This window comes from Genypterus blacodes, unplaced genomic scaffold (assembly GCF_046128005.1).
Source record: "Genypterus blacodes isolate CSIRO-AG114 ecotype Tasmania unplaced genomic scaffold, CSIRO-AGI_Gbla_v1 ptg000263l_1, whole genome shotgun sequence".
Taxonomy (NCBI): domain Eukaryota; kingdom Metazoa; phylum Chordata; class Actinopteri; order Ophidiiformes; family Ophidiidae; genus Genypterus; species Genypterus blacodes.
The window spans coordinates 178,077-190,566 of record NW_027467055.1 but is presented as its reverse complement, the minus strand read 5'-3'; positions in this window follow the sequence as shown (position 1 = coordinate 190,566).

Genomic DNA, 12,490 nt, shown 5'->3' with positions numbered 1-12,490 from the left:
CTTCTGTTGGGAAATGCAGAATGTACCAGAAGCCTTCATTACTGAGGCATAAATGATGCTGATTCCAGTGTATTATTGTGTGTGAACCGATTTCACTGTAAGTTTCACACTAAGTATATTATCTGGTGATGTATGCAACGCAACCAGACACACACACACACACACACACACACACACACACACACACACACACACACACACACTTCCCATCACCCACTTCCGACCCTTCTGAGCAGTGTGTGTTGTATTCCCGTTACATCTGCTCATCCTGATGACAGAGCAGGATAATGTGACCTCACAAGTGAAAGGAGATACGCTCTGTGGCGTAATACATATTCCCAGGCATGCTCATATATGCACACAAAAACAAACAGAAACACATTAACTCAGCACTCCCCACTCAGCGGGAACAGAAGTGTCCAATTCCTAGAGGTCAAAACCGATTTCACACATCAAATATCTTCAGAGAAGGACACAGAAATGGGGAAATGTTTGAGTTTGGAGAACAGGAAGCTGACGTGAGGGTACGGAAGCGTAAAATAAGGGGCAATGATGGTAAGCAAGGTGCAGTAAAAGGCAGAGAGGAAAGATCCACAAGAGAGAAGTTCATTTCCAGCCAGTGAAGTGTCGTTGGAGTTAGACCGTATAGTGTCCAACTCCAACGACTGCCATCCGCTCCACAATCTCCCTGACTGCTGCTGTAATTCAGCATAATGCAGAATAAATAAAAGGATGGTTTGAACAATAAATGAGCTAATTATGGGAATTCTTGTGTCTGGGGGGTCAAAGGTTTCGCCCGCAGTTCAGATTCCATCAGAAGGAGGCGCTACAGAGACATAATACTCTTCACATGGCCGCAGCTTATTACTATCAAAATATAATTAGAATTTTAGCAAATTCTACAGGAGAAAGGGTTGAAAATGTTCAGTTGTTAACAAGTATCTTTATTGAATCCAGGTCAACATCGAGGTCTGTTGGGTTTCTCATCACAAGGGAAAACGGAGCATTCTCACGCACACACGCACATGCACGCAAGCTCTCTCTCTCTCACACACACACACACACACATGCATGCATGGTTATAAATGTTGTTTGGCAGAGTGTGAAGGGTGCACAGCGTGGGAGTTTTTTTTACTCTTTTTCAGGAAGATTTATGAGATACCAGTCATCCAATAAATTCCGAGTGTCTAACTTCCTGTCGGCTCCACATGTGCTTTGCACCTTGAAGAAGGATATCGTTGCAGTGAAAGTATTCATCTCTGCTCCTCAAAGGTTGAATGAAGACTCACTTAGGACAAAACATTATTAAAAGGGAGTTGATCAAAGAAGGGCAACGACACCTTGGAATGTTAGGGAGGATAAGTGCTCTTGGATAAGTGCTCTATTTGTTTTAGTTGCACAGCAATTTGGACCTCAGTTGTGGTCTGAGTTGTCGTCATTTCGCTGGCACTTTCTTTACACCTAACGTGAGCTTTTCTGCCATCTTCAGCAACAGGTTTGTCGTAAAGCTCCCAGCTGTGCTTTACACCACCTGAATCTAAAGCGGTTAAGTCATCGCCCACCAAGGAACAACGCAGAACGCACAATGATGCCTCACTCTATCATCTATGCCCAACACTCGCCTCATCTCTATATATCGTCATGTCAAAAATAATCGAAGCATCCACAGAAACTTCTCAAACAATCCAATGTGATCAAATGTGTTGCTATGCTACTTCAGGAGGAACAGTTCGTTGTCCCTGAATTTGTTGCACTTGACTTTTAAAGTAATTAGAGCAATAAGGCCACCTGCTGGGGCACGAAGGCCAATGATTAAACTGGAGTTTGACTCGCAGCAGATGTTGTAGTTGTTGTGTTTTGGAGGCTGATTTATTTCATTTCTACTCAGCGCAGTTGTAACATTTGGTGTTCTGTCCTGCAAGGTAACACACACCACAGATGCTTTTACTGTGTGTGTTGATGTATGGACGATGTATTTCTGATGCCTTAACCTGCAGAACAGTTCAAAGAAAAGCCGCTTTTCTATTCCCCTGAGGCAAAAAAAGCACTCAAGCAACTAGAAATATACAACTGTGCAAGATAAAATGCTCTCATCCACTTGTTGAGTACACAGTGACTCATCCGGACGACTTTAACGCTGTTGTGAACGCTGCTGTTGCTACTTTACCTTCCATATAATGTGTGTTTGTCTAGACGGATTGATGACATCACTGTAAATACATTAGTAAGATTGACATTTACCTCTAGCAGGGTAAGAGGCATTGTGTTGCTTGAGTAGTGACTGTGCCTTTCAAGCCAGCGCTTCACGATCACTGAGCTGCATCACTTTAGCCACGGTGGTCATAATAGTCAGAGCGCGTCTGTGTAACATGTGCTCAGAGGAGCCAAAGCCTGATGGGATTTTAAGTGCTTTACTCAGATATTCCCTGTGTTTTGCCAGGTATCTGTGGTGTTTACCAGATGTTCCCTCTTGAGATTTTCTGGGTTTGCTTTATCTGTATTATTAACTCCTCCACTGGAGCTAAACAGTGATCAGACTGTCATCACATTCCCTAAGTGGGGTGGCTGTGTAGAATAACTCTGGTTACACTGGGTTATAAAGCTACAAAGCCTTAATGATTTATTACCCCGGTTAAAAAAATTGAGCATTAAAGTGATAAAATGGCAGCGATCGCATTTGGATAATAAAGGAGCTGAAAATCAACAACGTTGGGAAAATGACCATAGTTTCCTTTTTTTTATTGCATATAAAAGTGACATTGTCTATGCTCAGCAAAGAGTGCAGGTGAAATGTGAACAGAAGCAACAAAATGACGAGAAGCTATAGAGAGGACTAATGCAGCACACATGTAAACTGGTGATGCAGTAGAAAGCTGACATGTGGATGCTAACATGTGGACGTGGATCAAAACACTGTCGATATCTGGTATCAGTCATCTTAACAACATCAGACAGTGATCTGTAAACTGTTTCTTTTTCTTTTGTCCCTGTCCAAAATATTGTCCCTAGTCCTTGTTTTCCCTTAATGTCTTTGTCATGTCGCCATGTGACATCACAGCAGTTATAAGAATCCATTGTAATGTTCCACAGAATCCCTGCAATTACTTATTGATGAACAAATTCAAGTGAAAAAAATGGCAAGAACATAAACATTTCAACTCAGGAAGTGGAGTAGACAATAAATAATGCAGCAGGAGAATAAAAACACACACAATGAATGTTTCCTCTCCTGGTTCTCTTCAGCGACCATGATGATATATTTTACATGGATATTGCTCATCATACAGCCCACCTTCATATTGTCTACACATATTAAAACACGGGCCTCTCCTATTTCACAGATCTACAGGCTATGCCAGACCAGTGACTGATTACAAGAACACAGATCAGATCCTTTTTATTTTATTTTATCATTTTATTTTGCATTTCAGGCAGTCCAGGACCAGGGGGGTGTGTGAATGCGGGGTTGTATGAATGTGGGGTTGGGTGGGGTTTCGGGGCGGGATGCCATCTCTTTGTTTTTTTTTTGGTTTGGTTTGGTTTGTCTCTACCCTTTCTCTCTCTCTCTCTCTCTCTCTCTCTATCACAACCTATGATGCGATTTGTTCTAACCTACATTGCTGTTTGACATCATCCTGTGAGTTCTGTATGTACCCTATGACTTCATTGCAAATCCAGCCCACTTGTATTTTTCCTCAGGGTCTATGTATGTATAAAGTTCAACAACAATAGTAGGGATACCACAACCTGCCTCCCTTCTCTCTATCTCTCTCTCTCCTCTTTCCTCTCTTTCTATATAAAAAATGATCTCCAAAATCCCCTTTAACCTGTATGCACAATGTCATGTACAATATCTGCTTCAATAAAAATAAATTGTAAAAAAAAAAAAAAAAAAAAAAACACAACCCTCACAAAACATTAAGATGCCATTTTTATCAAGAAAAATCACGAGACGACGTCCTCAACAAAGTCTCTTCTCTTTTAACTTTCCCACAGATCCACTCTTCGTCCCTTCCTCCCTCCTCCTCTTCCACACAGATAAGACGAGTCACTTTGTGTCCATATATCAGAGGTCCAGGGGAGAGCAGACGATGGCCGGACAGGACAGACACAGCGTCTCGTCACAAAGATGAGCCGTCTCCAGCCTGATTACCTCCCTCGTCACATTTTTTCCAATGTCAAAACAATGTGTGGATCATGTTTGACAGATGTGCTCACATTTGTCAGAGTGATGTTGAGTTAAATGGAGACGTATGATGTGAGAGGAGAGATAGTCAAGGGCTTGGAGTTGAATTAGGGGCATTTAGGGTTTAGGGCTCGGGTTCGGCTTAATTTATGTCTGTTGTATATATGTCTACAGAGAATAATCGGTAAAGGAACTTCAAAACCTTAATGAAATCCATTTTTGGTGCTTTATTTGTGAAAATGCAAAGTAATAACCAGAGATATTCATAGATTTCACTTGTTTTGATCCTCTGCAGAAACCGTCTGAGAACCACACAGTCTTGCTGCATTTAACAAAGAAAATGTGACATCAACACCATCAAAATGCACGTATAATGTAGTAAAATAACAAAAGATTCCATGACGCACGTCCAGGGATATCAGTACATGGATTGTTATTGATGTAAATGTGGCGTTTCCTTCCTTTTCAAACTTTATGCCCTCGTGTGTCTGAGTCATCAAATCAAATCACAACGGTTTTTGAAACTGCATTGGCTTGTGGCATCAGCAGTGACGTCGTCGCTGCTATTTCTGTCCGTTTGAATTCAGAAAGTCCCCATTCTCCACAAATGCCATTATCTTTCAAATTCTATTACAGATTCAGGGTAGGGTTAAGTGGGCGGTGTTTTTCTTTGACTAAACACAAAGAACATTAGTTGCAGCCCAGGCTCAGGGAGACACGATCTCATCCTTACTCATCATCCAACATTGCACTGAATTCTTCTTCTTCTTCGAGAGAGGGAGAGGTTTGGCCCGGCTTGTGAAGTCCCAACAAAGCTCTCTCATTTGTTTTCAGCTCCATTTCCACAGCACATCCTCTGTGTTTCCAGGGGGAGCTTTCACTTATGGCTGTTTGTGGCCTGTGTGTGTGTGTGTGTGTGTGTAATGGGAAAATGTCCCTGGTGACAGAAATGCACTTCCGAGGAAAAATCCCGGATGAGAAAGTCTCCTCGCCCCAGACGGAGCCCTCGGCAAACATGTCTGGTGACGCAGTCGTCGTAGTAGAGGGCGAGGAGGAAAGAGTCTACTATCACTGCCGACCAAAGTTTACTCAAACCATGTGTCAAGAGTGCAACGTTTTAGATCAGAGGTTAATACTGTCATACCTCACTGAAGGAATGTGCTGGGTTTGAAACCCGGTGAGGGTCGTCTAAGGCCTCTCTTGGTGGAGTTGCACACCAGTTTGTGTCCTGCTTTTCTGGTTTCCTCCAACCCCAACAACATGCATTATAAGTATTTAGTACTGCCAACGTTACAGCTACTAGTACTACTGTATTTCTGTCCTGATATTTGTAGCAGTACTGCCTAAATCAATAATTTGAGATCAACTTTAAATCAAATAGGTGTAAAGGTTTCTCATTGTGACAAACCCACAGAAATTAATCATAACACTCAAAATATGATCATGAATAAACATGAGAACATACATGAATGTTAAGAAAATGTATCCCGGCATATATCATCACAGGATTCAGCATTATGTCAGTGAATTCAAGCGCAGCCCTGACTAAGACATCAGCAGGACAGTACTCGGCATCGCTCTTGTGTAAGGGAAAGGAGCCGGCAGTTCCGACCAGGTGTCATGCTGTGAGAGAGCGCGCCTCAACGCTCGTCTCCTGTCAAGCAGCGCATCAGCTCGCCATGATGGGAGTACGTGTGTTCTATTCAGAAAGGGAAAAAAGTGGTAGCGATGGAAGGAGTCGAGTAAACAGGGTGGGGCAAAGTTGTTTGCAGCTGTTTTGAAGGTTCGTCCGGGTCAAGATTCACTGCGCAAAGACAATATTACTACTTTTCAAACCTCCTTCTTCCACCGCAACAAAGGATAAAGAGGCAGGATTTCATTTAGTGGTGAAGCCATGATGCAGAGCTTCTAGTTATCGTTTTAAGGTATCGTGCGGACCTCTGTGTCCTGTTTACACCTCGTCTGGTCCATAAGCCTCTGAGAGTGACACCGCATCACCCCTGTGTTCACCTCTCCTCACTGGCCTTCATGCATCAAAGCTCTCACTGTTTGCTTTAAGACTCTTATCGCACTGACCCCACGGTATATTTAAGAACTTTTAACTCCTTAAATCTCTTCTAGATTTCAAATGACATCTGACCTAAAACTGTTGGCTGAACCATGTCTGGGCTGAAGCGTGAAAGGGATTGTATCTTTGTTATTGTGGCCACCAGAGTATGTGAGAAATCAAGTCCCGTTCAAACCCTCAAAGCCATGGCAGGAAGTAACAGAATATATTTGATCAATTATTGTATCTAAGCATAATTTTGTGGTATTTGGTGTTTTTTATTTTGCAGTTTTATCAAGGGAAATTTGTACTTTTTACTCCACCCCGATGTTTTCGAGACTTCAACATTAAAACAATAATAAAATTAGCTTGTCTCAATTAAAGTCTCATGTATGGAGTTTAGGGAAATCTTTGCATCTCAATTTGTAGGAGAAAGTGAGATATAAAGATTGTTTTATTTAAATAGGTTGTTACTTGTATCCATCGTTACCATAATTGTTGTCAGGCATTAAGCGTGGAGGTGTTGTGTGAAAGAGCATAATATGATTTTAAAAGCCCTGAAGTGTATCATTGCCGTTTGATGACATTATGTAAGCATTGCAAAAGTCAAACCCCTGACAATGGTGCATTCATTAAGGTGAACTAAAACGTCACAGCCACAGCTTATATCGCTTACCAGTGGAGAACACAGACGAGGCCAAACTCGCCATCTGTTTTGTGTCCGTGGCGCTGCACATCATCTGCTGCTGCTGCTGCTGCTCGATGTCCAACTCTCCCGCAAAGGAACAGCCGATTGCTGCAACCAGAAGCCAGAAAGGCAGCTCCCCAGGTGCGGAACTTTCTGAAATCCTGTTAAGCTTTATGCTTCTTTGAAGTGTTAGAACATATGCAGGGAGACGAAGAAACGTTAGAAAGTTAAGGCTGTAGCCAGTGTGTGTTTATGTTTGTGTGTGCTTGAAGCATCTAGTACGACATATCCATGACTCTGATGTCATTCACTTGCGGATCATATTTCAAGGTCAGAAGGTCACATAGTTCTGCTTATGATAACACATTCCACCTTCACATTTTCTCCGATTTTGTCTCCCAACAGATGTTTGTGTCCAGAGGAGTAAAATAACATTAATTCTTCATATTTCATAAAGACAGATTTCATAATTTCGCTTGGCAACATTTGACATTTTTACATTTTTACTGACTTAAGATATAAAATCAGAACATCAAAAACATCTTTGGACGATGCACTGGGGTCTTACTGCCAACTTGGCTTCTCTGATGTCGGTCTGCACCACCCAGGAATCTGCTTCACATTATTGGACTCATGCCGGCATCCAAGAGAACAAAGTATTTTAGAAGCTGAGATGGAAGATGTGGCGAGTGTTGACATCCGTTCCCTAAACGACCTTATAGGCTATTGAGTTCTGATGAGGAAATTAGCCTCAAGAGGAAACTCAGATGAATCCATGACATAAGAACAAGACGAAGAGGATGATGAAGGTGACTCATCGCTCTGGACAGATCCAAGATGTCAGAATGTGTGGAAGGCAAAAAAGGGATGCTCATTATAATATTATACCTTTTTATTAAAAGCCCCCCGCCCCCACACACACACACACGTACTTCATAATTCCAGAGGTTATTCCTAGAATAATCAGCCACTCCAATACTTTCTTTTCATCTTTCACAAAGTACAACGTGTTAGTGAGTCTTGGTGTGTTCTTTGGCTTATGCTTCGGATGATTCTGATTTAATGTTATTTGAACAATGGCGCAACAGCCGTGCACTCAAAGACACAGACACAGACACACACACAGACACACAGACACACAGACACACAGACACACAGACACACAGACACACACACACACACACACACACACACACACACACACACACACACACACACACACACACACACATGCAGAAGATCTTGCCTGTCAAATAAATTCTGGCTCCTCTCACTTGGAATGTGGAGGATCTGGTTTTATGTGTTGCTGTAAAATAATGTATTTGTTTTAAGACAAAATGATCCTCTGCTGTTATAGAAACATGTGAATCTAATGGAGGGAACACGACCGGACAGATCAAGCTTGAGTGGCTTGTGGAGGCTGGAGAGTTACACAAACACCAAGGTGAATTTATCCAGGAAAACATGGAGATTGAAGAGTGAAGCTTTTTAGTCGCTGCAAGAATATTTAAGTCCAAATTATATGATGTGCATTTACAGTGTCAGAGCACACACACTTCCATCCTGCCCTCTGACAGAATGAGACAGTGGATACATGAAGTTCAAATGAGTAGAACCGCTGCTCCTTCACCTTGAGGGGGTTTGGACCACAGGGTAGACACAGAATAGATTATATTAGATATGATATTTACCTCATCCAGCCTGGGAACGTCTTGGGATCCCCAAGGAAGATCTGGCAACATGCTGTCTGCGTGACCCAGACCTTGATAAGCAGTGGAAAATGGATGAACGTTATAGAAGCAGTCTGTTATCTGAAGCCTAACAAGCAAAAACAAACAGAATGGTCTAGAAAACAGGAAATGTGTGTTTTGGCATAGTCATTTGAGATTCCAGACCTTAATCCAACTAAGATACAGTGGCATGACCTGATATTGATGAACAGAAGCAGTTCACATACTTTTCTCAGTTTGGCTTATGCGTATATACTGTATGTATGTTGGTTAAATGGCAGCTGTGGGTGCGTGAACTACACCTACAACCCATTACACTCTGTTGCCCAGGTGTTATTTATTTTGAAAACCAGCTGGGAGATGGGAGAACCACTGACACATCCTGAATTCCAGAACAAACTTAACACAGGATTTTTAACCTAGCCAAAATACAAATGTCTCTGAGCTTGCTGGGCACCTTAAGCAAGTAATACCACAGCCAGTCCAAACACAGGAGGCATCTATTGGACAGGCAGGATGGAATCCAGAAGGAATTCATTCTTTGTTAACATTACATCTAAACTCTCTTTGCTGGAAATTGTAAATATTTTATTTTGTATTTTTGTTGCCCAATTGGTCGGCACAGACTGTGCAAAAATGACACGAAAAGAAAAAGTCTATTTCATCATTTATTTGAAACTTTCCTGTTCTGATAGCGACGCCTCGGTCTCCGGAAGGAAAAGCGTTGAAAAGTAATTGCACAAATCTCTCCCCCTCTCTCTCCTTCTCTACTGTCTGCTCATAACGCCTGCTCTAAGGTAACGACAGCCACACAAGGTAATGAGACGTCTCACTCCAAATGACCAAGTTCTGTAATTCATCACAATAATGGCATATGATTCATGCATTTCAGACAAGAGCACCAAATTGGCATAAGTGACAATGGAGACAGTGTCCCTAGAGTGTACAAGCTGTCCAGACAGACGGATACATTTGAGAATGGACATTAATGGGCTTATTTCATTCAGCAGATCTCCCTCCAATCCAGGGATCTGTTTTTATGCATTCAGCTCTGATCTCCTTCCATTTATCCTCACGCATCAGGCAGAGCAGGTGTGTAGTTGCTGCCTCTGTCCTCAATTTACAGATGATAAATACTGTAAATATGTGTGTGCACCTTTGCAAATAAATGAATTAGACTTTCAACACAAAGAGCTTTCTGCACAGGGCATCAAACAGGGATGAGTGTTTGCGGTGATGATATATTAGAACGCCAAATCTACTCATTTAAGTTATATTATTCTAATTAACTGGATCCTAAATCTGAAATTTGTACCAGATGGGTGAACTTGGCCGACCTGCAGTTGTGTTGTGATGAACTCGTCCAGCACACACAACACACACACACACACACACACACACACACACACACACACACACACACACACACACACACACACACACACACACACACACACACACACACACACACCTGGCCTGTTTTGGCTTTCTCGCACTCCCACCCAAACAAGACAAATGCTTCAGTTTAAACCTTTATACTGAGAAATGGTGAAATGAAGCTCGCATCTGTGCATTGCGATCCGTCCTCTGGCGAGATTGGAGCGTTATTACAGAAGGTCTTGCCCAAATTCCCACTTATCTACATGATTCAGCATCGACTTCATTTCTATCTGTCACTTCATCACCATCACCTCAATTTGTCTGTGCATATCTGGATGAATTCTAATCCTCTCTGTAGCAACTCCTTTGTTGTGGTCTGTGTTGTTGTTGTTTTTTTCGGCAATGAATGTTTTCTTCCTCTTAACGCCAGTAGATATGATTTATGAGACTGGCGTGAAGGCCTTGTTGAAGAAGAAGTAACTAACAACTTGATGAACTAACACCAGTTCCAACAGCTTAGCAAAAGTCTTTGATAGTACAAGCAAACATTTGCAGATTTGGCTGCAAGTTTCTGATGTCAAGAGCTTCTGGTGCAATTACTTTCACAAATGTGTTATTATTATAATTGTGTTATTTATTTTTTATAAATTCATGCTTGTGAATTAAATATTATAAATACATCATGCATGTTTTGGTTTCGCTTTTGGTTGGGATATCTTTTCTTCCTACATGACAAAATTTTGCATTCCTGTAAAAAGTAACAAAACATTCCAGCAGTGTGTTTCCAGATATGTGAGGTCTTAAAATGCCTTATCCTAAAATGCTTTACTCAAGTGACATTACTTAACTCTAACATTCTTTTTCTATATAACAAGTAGAGATGAAGGAAAGTCATCCTCCTCATCATCGCCACCACAGAGGAGCTGATTGGGACGGACAGATGACTCACTGAATGGGAGACGGAGAATGACTCACTGAATGAAAATGGAAATGGTCTCTGTGACCTTTTAGTCCTGTAGAGATGCTCGATGTGTAATGATATAGATTAGGACCAAATATTAGATTCATCAACGTGTATGTAGTATGTCTCATATTATTTATATATCAGAAGGGATATCTCACTTTACATTCCATTATTTAGTAATATACTTTATCACCAGTAGGCTAAATATACCTAACAATATACATCTAGCATATAATGATGTATATCACAGTGACTCATTCTCAGTCACACGCTGAGTGAGTCATCTATCATCCATCTGTTTCAGCTACTGTGAGGGGAGACAGTTGATGACCAGGATTTGTTCTCTTCTCTCTTTATTACATTACGGAGCTTGACCATCCACAGTATGACTCAACTGCCTGTTTGTGTCAGCTAATAGTCTTCATGTGGAGTAGAAAAACGAAGAATGTACCTGCGTATAAAGTTTCAGTCTGCACAAAATGATTGATCTGGTCTCATGTTGATCAGGTTTCATTGGAACCAGGTGATGTCATGTGGGAATATGGATTCATGTTATAGTATCAAACTAATCCCAGCTTTATTCTAGATTCTAAATCACAACAATTTAACTCTAACTTCAGTGTTTCACATAGAGAACTGTCAAAGCTGAATGGTGCCTGTGTTAGTGGTTTCACCAGAGAACTACTGTTGAGCAATATTCTCTGTAAACTCAGCAATCATCAGATGGATCAGATAATTGTGACTCAAACAAACACCATATGAGATCAGGATCACAGAGGAATACAGGCTGCTCAGACTTTCATGCTTTGTTTATATCCGTCCTCCCACATAAAGGTGTCCCTAATAAAGTGTCCATGCCGGCATGCTCTCGCAGGTGAAGCATGCCTCAACGCACAAATCAACAAGCAACTATTCGCTTTTATTCCTTTGGCATGAGATCACTTCTTAGCAGACATGATGAGAGGGAGCTCGGCCGCAGAACACAAACTCATGTTCATCTCCACTCCACTTACATAAAGAACCAGCATCGCCCCTCCACCACCGCAACACAACTCCTGCAACCCAAGAGAGAGAGAGACCGCTGTGAAAACAAATAAAGAGAGGCACAAAGTGAAATGAAAAGTTGAGATTGGCGCCCTGACATGGAGCGTAAGATGAGAAAAAAGTCAGCTATCATAGCTGACTTTTTCTTAGGCGGAGAGCAGGATTACTACCACTGCGCTACAAGTCCAGGTCTTAAATCAACACTGCCCTCTAGTGAGACCTATCTCACTGTCAAAACTGTCAATGAGGACCAATGTACTGTTAAGGATATTCTTTGTTTGTTTGTGTAGGTTACAAAGCCCATCTAGTCCTCGTTATAACATTGTAAATATATAATACATGCCCCCATTATGCAATATTACATAATGTTTGAATCACATAATCATTTCAGTTGAGGTAAGATAGGAGATATACTTTAAAACGCACTGCAATGACGACCGTGCTGAATCAA